The sequence below is a fragment of the Haemaphysalis longicornis genome, unplaced genomic scaffold (assembly GCF_048455015.1).
Source record: "Haemaphysalis longicornis isolate Haplotype H1 unplaced genomic scaffold, Haemaphysalis longicornis Haplotype H1 scaffold_4, whole genome shotgun sequence".
NCBI lineage: Eukaryota > Metazoa > Arthropoda > Arachnida > Ixodida > Ixodidae > Haemaphysalis > Haemaphysalis longicornis.
The window spans coordinates 104,438,138-104,462,596 of NW_027526361.1; the positions used below are offsets into that span (position 1 = coordinate 104,438,138).

At 46.1% G+C, this 24,459-nt stretch overlaps 1 protein-coding gene across 1 annotated transcript in view; it reads right to left on the bottom strand.

The window, feature by feature from the left end:
• The window catches only part of LOC144179217 (monocarboxylate transporter 5), a 144,649-nt gene that overhangs the window by 115,414 nt on the left and 4,776 nt on the right, over positions 1-24,459 (bottom strand). The window lies entirely within an intron of this gene.

Sequence of the window (24,459 nt, forward strand, 5' to 3'; positions counted from 1 at the left end):
CGACTTTCGCCTCACCATGAGCACCACTGCATTTGGCATCTAGCTAACCGCCCGAAGAAACCGAAAAGGGGAATTTGGGGTCTAGCGGTGGATGCCATATTTCTTTTGTTCCCCTCCTTTAGTCGATCAATGAGGTTGCTTCCGCTCCACTTCTGATGGCGAGAAAAAATTGGTGGCTATTTTTTTCGCCTCCGGCGAAAATGAGAAGATGTCAACAGGTAACCCGCTCACTACTTCTGAAATCGCGGAAAGATCATCCGAGCACGTAGAACTGATCGCTTTATTTCTTTTTTCCATTTCTACTTCACGATTTGCACCTTACGGATCCCAGCGTTAAGCATGATAATTTTTATCATACCACTCTTAATTTGTCATCGTGTATGTGATTACTTCATCCCGCCGGTATCCTCGCACTAAAAAAAAATAATTTAGAGCTGATAGCTGGCTTCGCAAAAAGAATATAACAACAATATCGTTAACCGCTTCATCAATACTACAAAAATAAGGAATACCTCGATGAAAAGTTGCCACTTTGGGATTACCCAGCCTCACTCGTATGCAACATCTGTGCGTGTGACCAACTTTTTTGCACGGGGTTTTCACAACACGTTCGCGCATGAGTCAGTCAGGTCAGTAGCTCAAGGCCACAATTCTAAATAGTGCCACAATTGGCTCAACAGAGAGAAACTCTATTTTCAAGAATCCGAAGAAAATGTGGAGGCAGTGACGCTCAGATTTTCGGAATTCCCGAAGCAGTCGGAACCACTCCTTTCGAGCAGCGCACTACAGAAAAAAAACCAACTACGCAGGTTGCCTTTTCCGCATTGCACGCGCGCATGCAGCAAAGCCGAACGTTCAAAACTTGCTGCAACAAAGGGAAGAAGCCAGAGGGGACTGAATTACGAGTTTGGGGGAAGGACAAGGGGACATTTGATTGACGCTGCTGGAAAATATTCCTCAGTGTTTCCTTATAATCAATCCTCTTTCCCCGCCAGGATGCTGATATTACCTCATGCTGCTATTGGCTTTGTTACTTCCGTGTTCCCTCCTTCCCTCCCTCCCCCCTTTCTCTCTCTCTTTCCTGTTTTAAGCAATATCTTGGAGAGATCTGGGGGATAACTTCAGAATGAATACTAAATGTGTCGCCGTCGTTCTCTCTATTGAGCTGCGGTAGGGCTATGTTATCTGAATGACAGCGCTCGTAAGTAAGAAAAAAAAAAAAACGAACTGGCGTTGTAGAAAGAAACTTCGCGAGTATCTGGGAGCAGGGAGCCAGCGAAATGGAAGAGATGCACATGACGATCACGTTGCTTAATTTAAACCGCATAGCCGTTCAGAAGGAGAGAGACACGTTCACCTACACTAACGTCGTTCTGCATATGACAGTAAAAAAGGGAATGTAATCGAAGGTCATTTTAGCAAATAATGTAACTACATGTCTGCGCTCATGCTAGCAGGAGAAGCCCAGGCCAGGCAAGGCGTTGCGTCTTAAGTCAACTTTTTTTTCCCTTTCAATAAATCTTGTCCTCTTTGACTCTTCATTTTATCAAGGCTCAAGAGTTCAAACCATACTTGATATGACCTGGTATTTATAGGTGACTTATACGAATTAAAATTAGCGCTTCGTGGATCGGAATATTCTATCATTCGCCCGAGCCCTATTACCATCCCATGAGCTATTCGCAAGCTTGCTGACGAGACAGCGCTCGTCAGACAGAGGAAGCAGATTGGTGGGTCAGTGTATTCACTTACAATAGCCTTGGAAAATGTTGGTGTGCCTTTTCCTTGACCTATTCAGAACAAGGTATTGTTTGCGAGTTTAAGTGTAGTTGGCGGAAGAAAATGAAAAGAGTACACTGTGTAAAAGTCGCGGTAATAATGGTTCCCAAACATGTCTGGCCGAAGCAGCTAGGAAAGACGAAGACAAAAAAATCAGAACGAAGAGATCGACGTTATACAAATACACGCGCCTGGTGAGCTCCAAATACACATGGATGCCAGCTGGGAAAACAATCAAGAGCCCTTCCTCTACTATGAAGATGGAGAACCAGCGAAGCTGTGCTGGTGTATAGCTATATTGAGTTGCGTATGGTGACTTACTGTATTGGTAGAATAAAGACACATACACGTAACTTCTCCAGAATAATTGCTAAATTAGTTCTCGTATAATTTGTTTCAGGATAGCTTCTATAAAACAATAGTTACAGCCGTTTTCTGTAACCATACTATCTCAGTAGACGGTCATGTGTTCAAGCAGGCGGGAGCTTCGTAACGTTTACGGCTTCACTGCGAACTAAGTTATTAGAATAAGTAAATCTCACTGTATCTAATCATAAAGTCCTCTTACCGGTCAATTATCATAAAATTTGTTTCGAGGTGGTTTCTATGAAACAAGAGTTAAAGCCATTTGGGTAGCTATGCTGCCGCCGTACATGGACTATAAAAATGCTTCCCAGAAGTACTCGCATGCATAGCAGTGAAACAAATTCTATAACTACTCGGTTTGGAAGGGGTGCAGGGAGTATTACGAAGGTTATATATTGTCCGAGGAAAGATTTTTCCTCAATAATGCATTTCTGTATAGTAGTTAAGTCGACCCTGAAAGGATTTGCTGCGTCGAGTTTTGAGGGGGTAGATTGGGTATCGTGAAAGTAATATAATGCCTCCCCCCGCACCCCCCTCCCTGATAAAAAAAAAATGGTCTTTCCAGCAACGCACGTGTGTACAAAAGTGAAGCCGACTTTAAACATGTCAGTCGAAAGCAGAGCGCTGTACGTATACGAATTTTTCGACAACTCCCACTCGGGGGTTTCTTCGAAATTGTTGTACTTCATCGTCACCAGTGTAAAATAAGCTACACTGTACATTACATGGTGCTTTTAAGCAAGGTCAAATTTTTAGTCGAAGCGTTTGCTGTCCGGCAAATGCATGGGAATTCTTGCGATCGGCAACTGAGAAAGTACAGAAGCCACGTCCAAATCTAGTTTTCTTTCGCAAAACGCGCTCGACACTTCACATCCTGCTCCTGCGCGTTAGTTAAAATTTCCACTAAGAAATGCAAAATAAAAGGTGTCTCTAAACATGTGGTCAGCGGTCGTTAAAAACGTTCCGGAATATTTACTAAAAGTTGCCTTTTTTGACATTTTATTATCAGCAAACAAACAAACAAACAAAGCAGTGATTCAAGCACGGTTTAACTCTGGGACCCAGCATTGATAAGAATTTCAGGGTGATAAGACGCACATATCTGGGCATAATAGTTGACATTTAGAGGAACTACGCTGCTGTGCCATTTTTTTTTAAATTCAGATCTATATTTGTTCCAAGCGGAGGCGTAGGGAACGAAAGGCCAGTTTTAGTGGTGACTTCGGTAGTCAGGGTTCCTTGTTAATTATTGACAGCGAAGCTGTTAAGCAAATCGTGATTTTTCGTGTCCGCAGTTAAAAATACCGAGAAATTCAGCGTTAGCCCGGGCCTCGCGGCGGCCGCCCGGCAGTTAACAAAACCAAGAAAATTTCCCCGCATTTCCCCGAGGGGAAGAATGTGAAAGTGCGAATGCACGAGTTGAATTTGCGCGGTTCGGTAATGTTCGCGAAAGAGAGATCACACACACACACACACAACTACAAAGAAAGAAAGATGCATTTATTCACAGACACCTATTTGTGTTGTCGTTGTACTTGATTGCTAGAGCGGATCTCAGCTTTGAAATTTCGTGTCAGTACTCCTTTAAGCAGGTGCATTAGCCCTTCTCACGCCCGATTCTTGGCCAATCCCCCACGTGGGTATGTGCCATGTCAGCGGCCAGGCAGCGCGCGCCCATCTCCCCCCGTTGCCAAGGAAGACGAGGAGATTCTTGGCCAATCTCCCACGTGGGTATGTGCCATGTCAGCGGCCAGGCTGCGCGCGCCCATCTCCACGTGCGCTGACATCGCCGGTGGACGCAGGTTCAGGGTCGCTTAAGAAGTGCATTGCACTTAAAAATGCCGAGCGCTCGCGTGGGAGTGCCTCGCGCTGACTGCCCACCATCCCCGGAGCACGTTTGTCAAGCCGAGCATACCCACTTAGAAAGACTGGCCAAAATTGGCCAAGAAAAAAGAAAACTCCAGCGTTCGCTGTTATCGTGGCAACACTTGCTCGGAACAAGAAAGACTCCTGCGTTCGCGGTAACCCCTGATATTAAATCTTCTAATTCAGGTCGCGTTTTTAAATCTAAACTAATAACTTTCTTGTAAGGCCCTTCTGTTTGATTGAATTGTATACCTGTAGTATCATGTATTTTTGTTGATGTGGCATTCATATCCCCATTTTCGAATAGATTGGAGGTGCAATTATTGTTTTTTAGTGTTCTTGCTTCTTAGTGTTATATTTTTTTTTCTCTTTAGGTTTTCCGTTCTCTGTTTTATGCTGAGTGTTTATTTGCTGACATTGTATTCTAGTGTTACTTGTTGTTTATTCATTTTTTTATTTCGCAATCGTCATGGGAGGTCCCGCCTGCGGTTCTTACTTTGGGACCTTCTAGTGCCTCTGTACCCATTCACTTTTCATGTTCACGCTTGGTCAATAAAATTCAGTTCAATTCAAATTCAACACTTTCTCGAACGAGAAACATACGTCATACCGTACGCCCCTCCAAGGTGATGTCCAATGATTATCACTTCCGAAAAAAATGAAAGAAGCTCATACCTACAGCAACAATGATTGAGTAAAGGTCGTTGCGGCAGCGGAGAACAAGCAAATCGGCTGCAATCGTGGGTGTGAATCTTCGTGACGGTCTTCAAGGTTGCGTGCAGTTTCGCTACCTTCAAATCTTACGCGTTAGTGTGCGCTTTCTTTATTTTTTCTAAGAACTCACATTTATTAATATTTGTTTTGACGACAAGCCTCGTGTTTTTCAATAAATGAAGTCGCACGGCAATATATAACTGCCATTCACGCAAGCAGCGTTACAGAGACGCGATCCGCACACACTGCGAGCACCCGCAAGATGACAGCGCGGATGACAGCTGCTCGGGTAAACACATTACGCGCCGGAGTTGCAACGACTGATCTCGCAGAGAAAGAAAGGTCACATAGGGCGCTTTCAGCGCTCGATAGAGTGTTATCGCGTCTCGTGCATAAAACTTCTTGCTTAGGCCGTCCCGATAGGCTTCGACGGCGGCTCGACATTTCCGTCGGAAACCGCATACGATGCTGGAGCCATAGTTCAGCATGCATGTGGATTGTGGGAGATGGAGGGGTGGGAGGGGCAAGTTGAAAAAAGAGGAAAATCGTTAAGCCCAAAATGGTGTAAAAAATTCCAGCCGTTCCACTCAATGTAAAAGCTGTCGGAAGTGCAGAGCAGTGATTCGCCATAATGGTCTGTAGCACCGTTACCCGCTCACTGCTACAACCCAATGCAATTCAAATTTTCCGCCTTAGCAGTGCTCGCGTGCCCCCTGGCCGAAACTGCACCAGCGGGAGTTCTGTTCGTTTTGTGCTTGTTGTTCCTCTCGCACGCGCCGGCTGTGCACTGCCACTTTTTTCCGCTAACGTAAAAACCAACCCAACGAGTGTCCCGAACTGAATGAACGCGGGTGCTGCCGGTTAATTACATATGTTCTGTCTCAAATGTACCTGCAGTTTTTTTTGTTTTTTTTTTTTGCGCTAAACAACGGGAAGATGTATGACAAGCGCCAGCGGTGCACGAGTTTAGAACGCTCATGACTACCGTATAAACCGGAATATAGGTCGAGTTTTTTTCCAAAAAAATCCGCACAAAAGTCACCCCTCGTCTTATATAGCGGTCATTGGCAGAATGTAAATCGTTGTCTGGCAACAATGTGCAAGCGTAGTCCGTCGCCAATCGCCATCGCCATTCGTGTCTGACTGCTCTCTCGTTATGGTCTCGCTCTATCAGGCCTTTATTTGATTTCGCTTTTCTCTAGTTTTTCGTCTTTTACTCGTCTATTACGCGTGCGTGCGTACATTTCTGAACGTCTCTGTTCCGAGATGAGTGGCGGCAGTCGACGCCAGTTCACCGCGGCGTTTAAGCTGACGGCGATTGAGTCACCGAGCAGAATGGGAATATGGCGGCGTAACGCCAGTTAGGCGTTTCAGAGAAAAGTGTGCGGTACTGGCGGAGCCAGAAAGCTAAGCTGTGCGCGTGCAACCCCCGAAACCGATCGTTCTGTGGACGTCAAGCGGTGCACCCCGAGTTGGAGAACAAAGTGGCGGACTTCGTCCGGGAACTTCGCTCACGATCGCTCCGGAGGCCATGCGCGGACCGGCTCCGCGAACTGTACAATGAGTGGATAGCCGGCGACAACAAAAAGACCTATACGGGCCGGTTGCGACCGTGTCAAGCTGGGTGTCCTTCTCTGGGCAGTCGCTGCTCGACGACATGGTTACACGAGCGTTCAGGAAGTGCTCCATCAGCAACGCGCCTGATGGCATGGAAGATGACAGTGCGAAGCAGTCATCCTCGGACGACTCTGAGAGCTCGGACGAGTGACTTCGGCAGGCATAGCCAGTGGCAGTGACGGACGGGCGTCGAAAATAAATATAGTCATTGTGAGTGCGCTTCTGTGCCGAATTATTTTTTTTGTCAACTTTTCCCACCTCAAGGTAGGGGGTCGACCTATATACCGGGTCGACCTATAATCCGGTTTATACTATATAAACCGCTTGGCTTTCGAAGCCTCTGGGTTACGCCACGGCGACGGAACGCCGTGTGGTTCTACTTGGGTCTAGCGAGCGAGCTACGACGACAAGGGGAGCCCCTAAAGTGCTCTGCACTCAATAGTGTATACGTATCACTAAACAAGATGTCGGATGCATGGCGTGTTAAGCGCTGTGGCTAAAAAGTTGCGTAGTTTTCGGGGGTAAAAGTCGCGTGACAATACTAACACGAGCGGGCCACTCTGGGAGTAGGGATCTGCTCGAAATAGCAGGTACCTCTGCCACCAGATGAACGGCGCAGTAAACGTCGTCTTCGGTGAAACGGTCAGCTATTGCGGCAGATCGGCAATTCTACGGGAGCGACGGCACCACAACGCCAGACTCACGTGATGGTCCACATGCTACGGTTCGGAGTAACAAGTCTACCCTATTGTCTGTTGCTGATGGCGTTTCTAGCAGAGAAAAAGAAATTCGGCCACCTTTCTCAATTAAGCTGCGAAGACTGAGGTAACGGTGGATCTGGTAGCACTCTGCTTAGCTATGCCGCTTTCTTAAGGTAATTATGGTTAAAAAGCGAGGCTATCTCTATGCAAACTGAATTAAATAAAACTACACAATTCACTTTCCTGAAGTCCAAAATCTAACCTGCCAAATTCCGAAGTCAAAGTCCACTTCAACTCAGCCAAAGCCCAAAGCCAATGCCCGCGCTTCGAACCCAAAGGAAATGCTGTGCGCCCCGATTGCGACTATGCGGAGCGATTAAAAAAAAAACAATGATATGACACATCATCGTTTTCGGGTGATACATGCTCGGAACCGAACTCAAACTACTGGCATATGCTGGCGATTTTGCCTTTTTCTGTATACACGAAATAATGATAAAGTTATTTCTATGACAAACGAATTCGGGTTAGTTTCTGGTGCGAAAGTCAATCTTTTGTCGGGCTTTGGTTCGGCTAATGGGCAACAACACCAACCGAGTATGCCAGCATCCAATGGTCCTGTGTACCACCTAAATATCTCGGCGTTGCGCTGGACTCCTACCGGCAAAGCACTCGCTATTGGCGGGGGCGCACTGAGGCCCTTCGCACGCTTTCGTTCCGCATAGCCTGTATAGTTTTGGAAGTGCCCAGGCGTGTAACATGTTCTTGGCATCAAAATTGGTCTATCTGATTCAAATTCGTCATTGTGCTCGAAGTCACATACAGCGGTTCCATCGGGTTTTCGCAACATTTGTGTGGTCGTCTACGATTCCGAGTCAAGAGATCCAAAGAGTCAAAAGATCCAAAGAGTCAAAAGGTCCAATATTGGATCTTTTGACGCGTTGGATCTTTTGACTCGTTGGATCTTTTGACTCACTGTGGATCTTTCGACCCGTTGGATCTTTTGACTCGTTGGATCTTTTGACTCGTATTGGACCTTTTGACGCGGCTAAGGCGAGTCAAAAGGTCCAACGAGTCAAGAGGTCCAATATTAGACATTCTGACTTCTATCTTTTGACGGGGCTAAGACCAATCAAGTGATCTAGTCTCTTTATGAGCCTCACCTTGGCGTACTTTTGTTTGCTAAGGGCCAAGATTATAACTTCGTTGCCTCTTCGTTTTCCCTACAAGGAGCGTGTTCATTCGTTCTAAGCACCAATTTCCGAGCCCTATATAATAGTTTTTCTTTAAAGTATATGCATGTTGCTCTCATACAAAAATACGTTTGCGTCACGGTCATGGGAAATTATTTCAGTAGTTAAGCGAACATTAACAATGCCATTTACCGGCTCCGGTCTTTTCAGTATAGGGCGTTTCGGCTTCGGGGCCTTTCGGTACACGGAGCTTTCGGTACAAAAACCAATTTAAGCGCGCGTTGTAGGCAGCCAGATGTGTGCGTTGTAGCAGTTGTAGACACAAAATCGTACTTATTTATTACTCGTGTTCTTGCTCGTAATTCTGCGTTACGTTATTTTAACGTAGTGAAAAGGTCATGCGGCCTTCCCAAATGAAGCACTATTTATCTGCGGACTTGTTGCCGTAATAACTGTAGCTTTGAGATAATATTATTGTTGCGTATATCGCTTTCTTTTTAGCGACTTATTATCACCATATCTTTGTTTAAAAATCAGTGACGCTAACAATTTTTTTCCACTTTCGAGTACCTGTGATAAAGCTGCGTAATTGATCGCCTTCGCTAGGGGATAGGAACCAGTCGCTTTCTAACTCAATCACAAACAACTTCTAATTTTTTGGCATTTTGCATCCATGTGATCTTCTGTTTGCTGGTAACACAACGCGCATAATGCCTTATTACGGATGCGTTACCAAGGGCACCTTCTCTACCTCACCGGACGTTTCTGTCCCGGCGTCACTCCCATTTCCAGGAAATCGGTGTGTTTAGTGTGTTTGTGGTTTGAAATGCCCAAAGGCATTGTTAATGCTTTCTGGAACATACATAGATTTAATTTGCAGAAAGAAGAGGCCATTTGTCATTTTCGGCGTTCTTCCTCAAAGCATACTGGCCATACTTTGGCCGTGGCTTTGTTCTTATCCGAGACCAATGTCAGCATCAGCTCCCCACCGCCTGTAGCTCTCTAGCTGCACAAAATGGAAAATGGAAGCGAAGCCACACAAGCAGGGGTTGGCACTACACTATCGAGAGTGTAAAAAAAGAGACACGCGGACTGCAACTAGCAGCTTCAGGTTATCATGAGGTACTTCAACTCAGGTCGCCTGGAAACCTAGTAACGAGCTTCCAAAAGTGTAGCAATGTAGCACTGATATTCGAACTCTTGATTTTTTGTGGGTGTATAATCATGAGCCATATAATGGTCATTTATTTGATGGATATTGACTTTGATAAACGAGATGCAAGAGTCCGGAATATTTTCAGCAGCAATCATACAAGTCAACGCAGCGTAGCCACACATGAGCGACATGTGGTCGTGGCTCGTCGACATCGCTGAAGCTCACATTCTACATAAGCAATAACTACCAAAATATTCTAATGTAATAGTATCAATTGACAGAGGAGCGAGAAACGAGAATAATCTGAGAAAATAATCAGAAATAAAAACAAGCTTGATGAATGGTGTTGTTCATAACGTTCAAATTAGCCACGGCTTCATTCGACGCGCCAAGTGCATATCTTCTACATTTAGAAGTGAAAGTTCAAGTATGGGAGCGAAAATAACACTAAAAATACAATAAAATGACGCAGTCTATAAGTTGCACACTCTAGCCATGGCACCGAAGGTTCTCATAATTCGCCGGACCTTCTGACGCGGTTTGGGAATTATTGGACCTTTTGACCCCATGGATCTCCTGACTCGTTGGATCTTTTGACTCGCTTTGGACCTTTTGACTCATTGGATCTTCTGACTCTTTGGACCTTTTGACCCACATTGGACCTTTTGACCCGTTGGATCTTTTGACTCGGCTGTCACGTGATTATTGGATCTTTTGACTCTTTGGACCTTTTGACTCTTTGGATCTTTTGACCATAAGCGGTCGTCTACCATGCAGCCAATGAGGCGTGAAAACCTTTTTAGACCGGTTTGCGCAGGCGGGCTGGACTTAACCCATCTCTTTGTACGGCAAATAGTTGCAAGATTCTTCTTTTTGTTTTGGGACTCCACCCATCCTGTTATTCGCGCTTTTTAGCACAAAAGTGTTTTATTCCCGGATACACAAAGATTTCGCTGACGTCATATCCGTCACGGAAGTGACGCCTGTACAACGAAGCAAGTGGCCTGGAAAGGGTGTACCCCTGCACGTAGGGTCTTCTTGCGGGGAAGCAACCTTTAGTACCAAAGAGATAATTGTTAGAGGCCGTGTCTAGAGCGCCGTCCGACGGTTTAATAAGCACTCCACTATATCGACGTCCACCTGCGTTTTGTGACAAAATTGCCGCGTCTGGCACTACATCGCTCTAGACAACGTAAAGCTAGGCAACCTAACCTAAACATAACATAAGGTAACCTAACGCACGCAAAGAAATCATTTAAAACACCAAAACTAACCTAAGGCATAAAAATTCGAGTTTAGAGTCCAATTTAGAGATGAAAAAAAAAAACGAGGCAAAAGCTGTTCTCAAACCTCCGTCCTTTGGATTACGAAGCTAAGACGGATCCTCTACACTGCAACGACAGACGCTTTGAAGGGTGCTAGCCTAGCATTAATAATTCGAATGTCGTCGGACGGCACTCTAGCCATGCCTACAGCGATAAGCTAGAGTGCCGTTGGACGGCACTCTAGACACTGAGTAAGTTGTACAATGGGTTGTTGGTTTTTGGATTTTATATGTTAGCACGAAAAGGTTTTATGCCGGGATACACCAAGATTTTACTCACGTCATATCCGTCACGGAAATGACGCCAGTACACCTTTGCTGAAGCGACCCACCAGCAGGACGTCACTCGCCAAGTACACCCACAAGACAACTCAGCTGCAGATTTCGCTGCACATTTCACTTTCGTATTTTACTGATTCCTATGACAGAGGAATCAACCACAGTTTTTGCAGGTTAACCTCGTCGAGGTCCTAATCTTGTTTTCTCATCAGTGCTCTCGACCAAACCTTGGTTGGAGAAGGGGGGGGGGGGGGTTCTGTTGGAAGTGTACACTTTAATACGGTTTTTGCTGGTTTGTTTTCCCCCAGATTATACAGGGTGTCCCAGTTATCATGCACCAAGATTTAACCCCTTAAGGGCTTATGACGACCTGAGCTCGTCAAGAGCTGTTGCCACTAATTTGCTTATGATGAGCTGTGGTCGTCATGAGTTTTTCGCAATGCTACTAGAGGCTTTTGACGAGCCCGGGTCGTCAAACGGAGATTTACCCTTTTAAACATAGATGGCAGCACAAGTTCCGTCATTGGCGGTGGTATTAAATTATAGTTTGCACACTAGATGGCGCAATGTGTGCGCTTGTTTCCCGCGCGTTTTACAAACATGGCCTCATCCGTGCGGCGTTCTGATGCGGAGAATCTTCCTTCTTCAGACGATGAAAGCGAGGGTGATAAGGATGCCACCGTAGTGTTTTATTCTTCAAGTGAAGAAGACAGCGATGACGTTTTTACGGACAGTGACTCTGAAGGAGAAGACAGTAGCGATGATACAATGGCTAGCTCCCGTGAATGGTTTCGCATAGACCTCGACAACATCCCAGCCAGACCTCCATGGTTTGATTTCAGGGGTTTCACGGGACTGAATATCACAGTAAGCTCTCCCCCTCAACCACTTGAGCTCTTTGAAGCTTACTTTGATGATGAGCTGCTTGATGTTATCGTTGTGGAGACAAACCGGTCCGCTTCTCAGCTTCTGAATTCTAGCAAGCTGGGACAACATTCTCGCTTCCGAAAATGGTATGCACTTACGCGAGAAGAACTTCGCGTTTCTCTGAGCCTCCTGTTGCTGCAAGGCATTGTCCAAAAACCAAACGAAAGGATGTTGTTGAAGAATCTCAAAGGCGAACGGAAAGCAAGAAAAGCAAACTGTATTTACAGTAAGTACCGGGCAAAACAAGCTTTAACATGGTGACCGAGAATCTTCCTTCTTCTTTCTCGTCTTCGTCTGTCTCCTCCGCGTGCCATCACGCCGAGATTCCCGCTATTTTTCCACGTGCTGGGCCCCGCACGCGGGCGCCAATTTCAAACCAGATCACAGTTCCTGGCAATAAGAAACAGATGTACTGGTCTAGGAATCGGCTGGTTGAGACTCCGGTCTTTGGCGAGATAATGTCCAGAAACCGCTTCGAACTAATAATGAGAATGTTGCGCTTTGTCGACAACACGACAATCGAAAATTGTGAAGGACACCCTCAACCTCATCTGAGGAAAATCTGGCCGGTTTATCAGGCACTTCTTGAAAAATACGGGACATTGTATGTGCCGGAGCGGGACGTCAGTGTCGACGAGAGCTTGCTGCTCTTCAAAGGCCGGCTCAGCTGGAAGCAGTATATGCCCCTGAAGAGAGCGAGGTTTGGCATAAAGTCATTTTTGCTGTGCGAATCTTCAAATGGGTATACATGGAACTCTGTAATTTATACAGGGAAAGAAACAAACATTGAGATCTCGTCAGAAGAAGCAGCAACCTTCGGAATGGCGACGAAAGTTGTTTTGAAGCTTGTGGAGCCCCTGCTAGACAAAGGCTACTGCGTCACAACTGACAACTTCTACACCTCACCAGAACTGGTTGACTTTCGTTTGAAGAGATCAACTGACATCTATGGCACGACGCGAGCCACTCGCAAAGACCTTCCGCCTGATTTCGCCAAGGCAAAGCTCAAGAAAGGCGAGATGGTTGCCTTTCAAAGGGGCAAGTGCTTGGCTGTCCAGTGAATGGACAAAGAACTGGTGACGGTTCTATCTACAGTACATAGTGCTGAAATGGCGCGATTCATTGACAAAATGGGCAAGGAAACCCTGAAGCCAGAAGTTATACTTGATTATAACCATACAATGGGAGGAGTTGACAGAGCAGATCAGATGCTGGCGAGCTACTCAGTGCCACGGAAACGAAAAAAGATCTCCTACAAGAAGATCTTCAAACACCTCTTGGATCAGGCGACCTACAATTCATTCGTTCTGTACCAGAAAGGAGGAGGCCGAGCATCTCATCTGGAGTATAGGCTAAGGCTTATTGACGAGATCATCACGAAGTACTCTCCCAACAGTGGCACCAAGAAGAAAGGACGGCCAGGGCGCCCCCTAAACGCAAAACGGTTTGGTGAGCGCCACTTTCCATCGCACATACCACCAACAGAGAAGAAGCAAGAACCGACACGCCGCTGCGTAGTCTGCTACATGAAGCGAGATAAAAATGGCAAGAACATCCGCAAGGAAACCAGGATCTGGTGCAGGTGGTGCGAGAAGGCTCTCTGCGCAGTGCCGTGCTTTGAACGCTACCACACGGATGGTAGCCTCAACTAGCTTCAAGTGAACTATCGAGAAATTGTTTGTTTTCTGCAACGCAGTTCAAACCTGACCCGTGCTTTCTGGAGTTGCAGAAATTAATTTGTGAATACACCAGAAATGCCCCAAATATAAGGTATTAGATGGGGTAAAAAATGACCAATTAAACATGATTATCGACTATAAACAATTCTCGCAAATATTTTTGTGTTTTGAACACGTTTCTGAAGCATATTACATCATTAAAAAATTTGGCCATATTGGTGCATAATATATTTGTTTAATGAGCCCTTAAGGGGTTAATAAAAGAGGAATGGCGTTACCCGAAGAAAACCTAGTGCACAATGTTTGCAGTACTGTGGAGGAGCGGACAGTAATTTTTTCGTTAATGAGACCTAACTAATTAATTGTAATTAATTACCTAAGTCGAGAATTACTGTTGTCCTAATCACTGAAGTGTCAATGATGAACTTGTAGGTACCCACGAGGGCCATCTAACTGCGGTATTTTCAGCGACGAACTAATTGTCTACTCATTTATTCTGACTGATAAAGAAAACCCGCGAAATATGAAAAATACCACGTGACGGCGCTTCCGCGCGCATTGTAAAGCAGCGTCCCCAAATACGCTGATTGAACGCAACTACTTCCCCTGTCACCCGCCCGAAGAGACAGCGCATCGCCTAGATAATGGCATGCATGGAAGGAGCAGCAACAGCAAGATTCTCGGGGCGCGTGTGCAGATAAGGTACAAACTCGGTCGCGATTTCTTGTTTCTTTGTTTCTTTCTTTTGTTTATTTCATTCGGGCTAACTCAGAGGCAGCCTGTGTGAGGGCGTTGCTTTACGATGCGCTTGGAGGCGCCGTCACGTGGTATCTTTCATATTTCGCGGGTTTTCCTTATCAGTAAGAATAAATGAGTACGCAATTAGTTCGTCGCTGAAAATACCGCAGTTAGATGCCCCTCGTGGGTACCTACAAGTGCCTCACTGACAGTTTAGTGATTAGGACAGTACTTCTCGAGTTAATTAATTACAATTAATTAGCTAAGTCTCATTAACGAAAAAAAATGCTGCCCGCTTCTCCACAAACATTATGCACTATGTTTTCTTCGAGTCACGACATTACTCTTTTTTTAAATCTTGGTGCATGATAGCTGGGACACCCAGTATGTTCAGTATGTCTCGTGTTAATCTCTACAAAGACCTAAGTTCCATGCTTTTCCCAGCACCACTGTACATAACTGTTTATTCTAACTTGGCTAAACAAGATGTGCTCTTATGTGACCGTAAAATGCTGCTTTCTCCCTCAAGAAAAACGTTCTTCTTCAAACTGCACAGCGAAACTTAACCTGTTGAGACGTGGCTGCACAACCGGAACATTTTTGGGTCTGCCGTGAACTGTCGCCTGTGCGCGATGCGACCGCTCCTTCCGCTGTGGTGTGTGATGCAGCCCCGAGTGTGCCTAGATATTCCAGGAGTAAAGAAAAAACGTGATCTTCCCATACCAGCCCTGCAACAGCTAACTTTGACATACCTGCATGAGACATACAATGACCGAACCCATGTATACACCGATGGCTCGGTAACATCGTCGAGTTCTGCCGGCGCTGTTATTATTCCACAAATGTCACTGTCCAGCCAATTCAAGATAGCCAATCCTACAACCTCCACGGCTACAGAACTTACGGCCATCCGTTGCGCTCTTCGCACCACTGAGCAAAGTTCGTGGCGCAGATGGGCTATCTTTTGTGATTCGAAGGCTGCACTTCAGTCACTCCAGTTAGCGCTGTGCCGGGGACCTCACGAACAGCTCCTGACAGAAATAAGAATGGTGTACGATCGTGCTACCCAGGCGGGTCATGATGTCACCCTGCAGTGGCTTCCCAGCCACTGCGGCATTGTCGGCAACAAAAGTGTGGATGCTGCCGCCCGGCTGGCGCACCAAACAGCGGCGACTGTGTTCATCCCACTGTCTAGGACGGACGCAGCTAGGGCCCTCCGCATACTTGCCCGGGAAACAGCAATCTCCCAATGGCATCCAGAAGAATTCATATGTGCACGCATTGGTGCCCTTGACCCGCACCTGCAGCGTCCCCTTCCACTAAGCCTCCCACGGTCTGACGCAACTCTTCTTTCCCGTCTCTGGCTGGGGGTGGCTTTCACAAATGCTTATTCATACACAATAGGAATTGCAGCAAGTGATGAGTGTAAAACGTGTGGCACGCCGGAGAGGATCCGGCACGTTTTATGCGAGTGCCCACGCTACTCGCCTGAAAGCAATAAGCTGTCGTCAGCACTGAGGAACCTGGACTCTCGGCGGCCATTTTCGGAGGAGCAGATTCTGCGCTACTGGCCCTTTCTGTCATCCGCTCAGAAGGCGACTAAGGAACTTTTACGCTTTCTACGGGCGACGAACTTAAACACCAGACTATAGACTGAACGCCTCCAGTGTCTATCAGTGTCAGTGCTTCAGCGCTGGACATACGTGTCTACTCCAACTTCTCTTCATTCTTTCTTTTCTCTTTTTTGCCTATTTTCCCTTTCCCACGTGCAGGATAGCAAACTAGGCTCTAGCCAGGTTAACTTTCCCGCCTTCCTTCTACACCCTTCCTTCCTTTCCTGATCGTTCTGCATAGTTCATGGAAAACGCGAATGCAGGTTAGGCACGCTGAGCCTATAGTTTGTTTCTTACAGAGCACACTTCTGCCATATTATCATTAATCTTAAAGACGTCTACGACCAAAATGATTCTCGCCCTGAATGGTATTCCCTCCTTATTAGTTGTTCAATGGGGCCCCGTTTTAAACATAATTGTTCATTGTGTTTAGTTTCGTTTTTCGTATGTGTACATAGTTGTAACTATGTACACGTATGTGTACATAGTTGTAAATATGTGTTGTAAATATCATCATTGACATGTAGTGCAAGAAATACCATGTAAAAAAAGATGATAGCGAACACGGACAGACGCCGGTATCATAACGCGGGGGACCCAGGCTCGATTCCCGCCACGAGAGAGAGAGAGATAGAAAGAGAGAGAGAGAGAGAGAGAGAGAGAGAGAGAGAGAGAGAGAGAGAGAGAGAGAGAGAGAGAGAAAACGTTTATTGAAGCAACAGGGAAGGGGTAGGGGAGAAAAAGATTTAGGAGCTGTGGGCGGCCATTTTAGTCCGGTAGGCCGCGTGCCGCGGCTGCCATCCGATCGCCCGAGAGATCAGGGCCTCCTGGTCTTCGAGCTGGCAGCTCTGCAACGCGCACTCCCACTGCTCAAGGGTAGGGGATCTGGGTGGTGGGGGGTTGGTGGGGCACGTCCAGACGAGATGAGCTGTGGTGTTAGGCTCATCGCATTGGGGGCAGTTAAGTGGATAGTTAGTAGGAGAGATGCCAAGAACTCAGTATGCTGGACACATTACCTCAAATTGCCCATAGACAGAACCAACTACCCCCTTGGTATAGTTTTCCTACAACATGTGACTTCACACTAACACGCCTTCAAAAAAAGGAGACACCGCGAGAACATATTTTACAGGAATGTTTGGCACTAAACGAAAAATACAAAGGCTACACCTCATTTTACACAGACGGTTCCAAAACATCATGCTATGTCGGGAGTGCAGTAGTGCAAGGGACATGGACAAAGGTGATGAGGCTACCAAGTGCGCTTCGGTTTACACAGCAGAATGTTATGCCATTGCTGTAGCAGTAGAAGGGATTATGAAGCATAAAATTAAACACAGTATTATATATACAGACTCTCTCAGTGCAGTCACAGCAGTACATTATAAAAATGCAGCTCAGCACATAATAGGAGACATAATAAACAATTTAGTAACAGTCACAACACAAGGACAGGAAATTAAGTTGTGCTGGGTCCCTAGCAATGTTGGAATCAAGGGAAATGAAAGAGCCGATGCGTGTGCCGCACAGGCGGGTAACGGAACAATAGAGAAAGTACAGATTCCTCACAGCGACTGCATGAAATTCGTACGGAGCAAACTGAGAAAAACTTGGCAGTCATTATGGGATAAGGAAACCGACAACAAACTCCACCCAGTTAAACACATGATAGCAGAGTGGGCATCAAGCAGACATGAAGAACGCCTCAAAAAAGTGATTTTATGTCGTCTCCGCCTTGGACACACACATCCTACACATAATTTTCTTCGAATGAAACAAGCCAAACCGAGATGTGAAGATTGTGACCAAGAACTTACAGTAAATCACATCTCACTCTCATGTGCGAAATTTGAGGCCTTGAGGAAAAAACATTTTAGGCTGTTTTACAGCGAGCAAATTCCGTTTCACCCCAGCCTACTCCTAGGAGAGGATGCTGTTGTTAAAATTTCCCCGATCTTGAGTTTTTTTAAAAGAAGCTACACTTCTGAACAAGCTATAACGAGTTAAAGCAATTGGTTATTATCCACAAAAAACACCAAACCTTTTGTTTGGCGCATGATAGCCTTAGTTGCTTATGCGCCACGAAACAACACAACACAACAGTTAGTAGGAGAGATGTGGTGGAGATGGAGGTGATTGTAATACGTTTTGGTTTGAAGTCGGCACCAAATGCGAGCATCTGTGGTAGAAAGGGAAGGGTCGGGAGGGGGATAGGTGCGTCGGATTGCTCTATAGTGGCAGAGGATGTCGTGTAAGTTGGGGACAGGGGCGTAAGGGAGTTTGCAATACTGGCTAGCGTTTTTTTTTCTTCTTGAGGCCGGCACTCCCAACCTCTGCTGGTGGGCTCTTTCCTCACACTTTTTTGCACAGCGTCTCCCCCTGTCCACTTCGCCAAGCGGAATTTCCTTTTAATGATCCGCATGGACAGAAGAAAGCTTCAACAGCTACGCCGTTGGAACAAGCAGGACTGTGCCTCAAACACCACTGCCTCCGTGTGATATTCAACAGAACCAATGTGATATTCAACTACCAATATGATATTCAACCGAACTTGTTACTGAGCGAGTTGGTTCAGTTGATATTCAACCACTGCGCCTTTTCTCTTGGAGCTTATGTTGCGTGGCGTTTACGCGCATTCTTTCCTTGTTTCAGTCTATCCTCGTCTTGAGGACACACACCTTCTCTGAACTGCGTAGCACTGACGTGGCTGGTGAGGACGTTGCGATGACAGTGGACACAAATTGCTGCTGGTATCGCATGAACTCGCCCGATCGACTGGTGGCGCGAGATCGTCTGCCTGGCCTCTGCCTCGGCCTTTTCACTCAGAACGGACTTGTTTCGAGAAGGTCACGTTGCGGCGACCTTGAGCCGACTTCCCCAATGCCCTTTAGTACTAGGGCTTCGGGACGGCGAACAGGCGGGGTCCTGCAGATGCTAATAACGTTAAGCATTTCACTTGTCCAACAGTTTGAAACCCCGTAGCCGTCTCTGTCATTTTTTTAGCGATATATAGAAAGCAGCAGGTTAATTGTTTCTTCCTTTATACTCCCGGTGGACCCGCGTCACGGCCTTCGCGAGACACACTACCAGATATTCTTGAAGGATAAGATAATAAATGTTGCAGAAACAAGATAGGTCTTTCCCTGTTTCTTTACGGGAAATGCATTGTTCTCGGTTCATCATCGAACGATCAGTGAAAAAACGCTGTTGCATCTGATTGATGAAACTGAAATTCTAGCATTTCGAACGAAACTGATATTTTGAATGAACTTTAGAGTCGTAATCACCTTTTACGTCCCGAATTAGAAAAAAAAAAAAAAAAGAATTAGACCCCAGACATCACAACACCGCAATCCCCGAAGCACAGGAAGCACCAAAAAGCAATTTTTTTAGAACTTCATTTTATTTCGCCCGAAATTTAACGCCGACCCAACTGAGATGTAGATTGCTTACTGTGCTGCCGCAACATTGCAGCTGCAGCTTCAGTAAAACCGTCAGAATTATGAGAACTCGGCGAGCTAAATAACTTAAGGTGACAAGCATTCTGAAGCCGGTCTCGACGCGCCGGCACTCCCACGCTTTCTCTGCCACCATCACCGCCACCGTCAATAATCATCACCATTATCATCATCATAATCATCATCATAGTCGCTGTCGTCATTGCCTACCCTGCCGCGGTGGCTCAGCGGCTACGGCGTTGTGCTGCTGAGCACGAAGACGCGGGTTCGATATTTGACCGTGGCGGCCGCTTTCTGATGGAGGCGAAAAGCAAAAACGCCCGTGTGCACGAGATTTCAGGGCACGTAAGATTCCCAGGTGGTCAAAATTAATCCGGAGCCCTCCACTAAGGCGCGCCTCATCGCCTGCATTGTGTCGTCACGTTAAACCCTGCAATCAATCAATCAATCAATCAATCAATCAATCAATCAATCAATCAATCAATCAATCAATCAATCATCTTCATTGCCATGATCATAAAGAAGAAATATGATGATGACGGTGTCTAATGCAGGACAAAGGCCTCTCCCATATCTCTCCGACATGGAGGAAATTTTCTTCACTCCATCCGCCTTTCATGTCTTGAAATGTCTAATTCCATTCTTCGCTTCAGAATCTTTCGCAAATAAACCAAGACGTACAGCGCGCCGAAACAAATAGTGCGGCTGTCCGCGGCCGTCTCCCCTTCCGGGCTGTCGCAAGCTCCACGCGCGCAAATTAACTAGAGCCCGCGTGGACCGTACGCCACGGGCTTTTCGCAAGCCTGTGCCCACGCGTTCGTCCTCGGTGCCTTCATACTCAGTTTTATTGTCGTCGCGGTGGGAGGTCGGTCTCCTCTTATACGGGCCGAGGAGGAAACCGGCACTAAGAGCCAACTGCCGACTGGAAGTGAGTCCACCGCAGCCGTTCCATTCGCTCCTGTTTTGTTACCGCGCGTTCCAGGAATCAGCCCAGAGTCCGCGCACAGTTGCCGAGTGCGGACCCCCATGCTCGAGCTGGCAAAGCCAACTCGCCCGCAAACGTGCTTTACCTGCTGGCTCCTACTTTCCAGATTCTCCTAGCGATTCATGTGTTAACATCACGGTTATATTCGTGGGGTAGTTAACCTCGGATGTTCTCAGAAACGCATTTTGGGCGACTGTGTCCCCGTGTCCGACAGATGAGGCCTTGTTGTCTGTAGGTGTAGTTCTGGCGGCGCCATGCCGTCTCGCACAGACGGGACGACGGCAATTCTGGCAAACAAGCCGCGATCCGGCTTAATCTTCCTGTCTTGGGCACAATGGTTTCGTCGCACGCGCCCATGAAGGACCGAGTGAACCGGAATACAGTTGTAGAAGCGCGAACTGCCGTTTAGCAACACAAAATATGCAGCAGAAGCGGCTATGCGGTTCAAGAAACATTGTACGACATTTACGCGTCTTCAAAGAAAACATCCAGGAGGCGTATTAGGGGACATCTCGATGCGCTCAATATTTGTTTTTCTTTCTCCGCATGGATCTCTTTATTTGAAACAAAGTAGCAGAGATTCCGCGAATACACGTTCCCGGAATGTCTGAGCCGCATCCCCGGAGGCGTGAATAATGTCCAGCGTGTCGCGTCGGCCTGTTGCTGCACGGATAAAAAAGCGGTTAGATGTTGTACAGAATTAGGATTCCAAGGTATTGGCTGCTTCTCATAGGTCAGCGTTCACGACTGCTGTGCATGACTCGCCGGTATATTTCAGCATATTTCGCTTTCGGTAAAAGCAATAAAGATTTCATTAGGCTGCCGTAGTTTCCTCCCTAATTTTGCTTGATTTTCTCCATCTCTCTTTCTTTTTCTTTGTGTAATACAGTTGCCATTTGTCAGCCACTTAGTACGTCAGCTCATCTCCAATAAAAAATTATTTAGACAGCTAATCATCCCCCCCGCCACCCAGAACTATAAAAAATCATCGGATTAGATTCCTTTATTATAACCGGGGAAAGCGACCACCGAATCAAATCAATCAATCAATCAATCAATCAATCAATCAATCAATCAATCAATCAATCAATCAATCAATCAATCAATCAATCAATCAATCAATCAATCATTCAATCAATCAATCAACCAATCAATCAATCAATCAATCAATCAACCAATTCGTCCTATTAACCAACATGCAAAATGCAAGCTTCCGCTCAAGAATTTATCGCTGCTCATTCCACTTTCACCTTAAAGTGATTTCAAGCTATATCACGAGCCGCGAAAGGTTAACGTGGCAGCAAGCCAACCAAAGGAGTAACAGTGAAACGCGCGCCGACGGGCGTTCGCTCAGAGAGGCAATCACACGAACCGACGCACAGAGACGATCAATTACGCCGCAGATTCCAAGAACCTTGTACTTAGCTATTACAATATCTGATGCTTTACCGGCAACACTGGTTGCTTGCGCCGCAGACAGAATATAGCGTCTGCGGTGCAGAATGTTCCCGCCATTCCATCACACGTGGGGGCTTATTTACAAGGTCTTGAAAGCTACAACGATACGTATACTTCAGACAGAAAACTGGACAGTACAAATTTTCGAAGCAAGGAATTTGGAACAACACATATATTTCTTTTTTCTTAACTTTAGGGCCTTTCACGGCGCCTACGAAAGGACGAAACAGGAAATGCGGGTATATGAAAAGTTAAAATGTAAAGTTAAAACATTCCCCGCAGGCCCAAGGAAACCGCCTTTTACGACTGCTGACGGATCTACGCAATAACAACGTAATTATTGCATGAAAAGTGATGACTTCGTTTTGTGCACTACATGCTGATGATCCAGCATGTTCCGTCTAATGTTATATATTTCATTTTTTTCTGCAACAGTTCGAGGTATTGTTACGTCGCTGTTTTACCGTATGTATCTTTATACAATGTTGACATCCGTTTTAAATATGAAAAATTTCAGATGGTTTCTGAAAAAAAAAAATACAAAGGTACTCCTTATAATAGTGAATGCGAAAAACTTATAATAGTGAATGAATTATCATCTTCATTTTTCCTTAGCGCATTTTTCTTCCCCTTCATATAGATGCCCTTTTATGCCACTCCCTGTTTTCCTACTTAAACCATAGGGTATCCTTTGTTAGCGGAACTTAAATGGCTAGGTTTCAATTTTTTTTTGTCCGTCAACGAAAAATTAAAAAGGCCCTACGTGTACTTGACGCGGGAGGCGTTCTTTAGCCCGAGGCTTTGGAAAAAGGACGTCTCAGTGTCCTTGTGCGAACAGTACGAGGTCACGACCGAAATCGCACGCCGTTTCAGAACATGACTTGAACCTCAATATTATACGTGTCATCTATAGATATGGATATCGAGTAGATTTTCTAACATTGCGCATCATTTTAAAGATCAAAACAAGACTTAGGCTTTTAGCTTGTCCGCATAAGCACTTGGGTATCCGTTCTGAGTAGATTAGTCACAAATAGGCACCATTTGCCAGACCACTAGTGCGGAAATAAATGTTTGCGGTATATATACATCGTCCTTACGTGACGTGGCCGTCAACGCTCAAACGAAATAAAATTTCCGTTTGCCTTTCGTAAACTGTTTGTCGCCTTTATGTTATGTGGTAAAAAGCTTTGAAATAATTAGTGTGGTTTCCATACTGAAAGAGGTGATGTGAAAAATTACACCATAGTATGCGAAGCAGCCATGGGGTCGACTGAAGTTCCCGTTAGTTTTCAGTTCGTCGTTTCCGTTGACGTTCAGCTTCGCGTGCCTTCGTTGTATCAGTAGCTTCTTGACGTAGTTTGAATGAGGGAAGGACGTAAGGCGCGTTCGTAGCACATGCTCCCGTCTCGGTTTGTGGCGCAGTGGGAAGAGCGCCACGTACTTCCTGTTGCGGCCAGAGAGTCGTGGGATCGAAACCGGGCGCCGCCTGACTTTCTTTTTATAGTGGACTGCGCTGACGTCAGCCCAAACGCTGACGGGGCTGAAGAGACGAGCATGCGCAGTAGAGTGCGGATGGCCGACAACGAGGGAGGGAGGGACACAGCCCCGAGCATGAGATGCTTCGCATCTAAAAAACTTCAGGAGTACAGATCAATCAGCGTGCTCTCCCTACCCACACTCTATTAACCAAATTAGAGTTAACCGCGTGATTGGCACCCCAGATTTTCATCAAACAAAAGAACACGCTGTAGGAAAGAGTATATAAACGACTGACCGACCACTTTAGTTAGATAAAACCAGTCAGCCAGGGAATTCATCGAATATAACAACGTTCTGCACATTGTCTTTATAGGTTATGAACAAGCGTTGGAGTAAGTGGAGAGCGAGGCAGTGACTGACGCAGTGAGATCCCATGGGGTAGGGGAGGCTTCCACAGTGCGTTTGGAGAAAGTATACAACGAAGGTACGGGAACGAGAATCCTTCATAAGCAGAGTGAGAAGTTCCCTGTCGGGAAGGACGTGAGGGGAAGAGATTCTCTTTCCAAAGTTATTTACAGATTTTCTACAGAGGCGGTACTTGGCAAACTTGGCTGTGAGTCGGGTATTCAAGGGAAAGGAAAATATTTTATCTACTTCCTATTTTCGAATGACGTCGTCTTGTTCAGTGAGTCCAAAGAAGACCTGAAAATCATTGTAGAGTGCCTGAATTCAGAAAGCCCAGTTATATATATGGTTAGATATGTTTAAAACACGTGTCCTTGCTGCGACCTCACGGTGCTTAAGTGGTAACTAGTGATACATACGACGGTGTGGGATTAGGAAAGTATGGCAGTCCAACCCATTAGCCGAGAGAGCTGGATGGCCTTGCTCCTCAGGCCAATATGCATGTGCAGTTATGACACATGCGAAGGCTAGGGATTGACTAAGAGCAGATGCAATTCACGTGCCACGTGCTATGAATCCAGGAAAGTTTGTTTGCTTGATGTCTCCTTGTCGGTGGTGGTTAGACTTCATTTATTCCATGTGAGAGGAGGGGCCCATGCTTGAAAGCGGGAGAGGGCCTCAGTCCAGATCTTCTTCTGCGGCTGCTCTCCTGCGTGCCC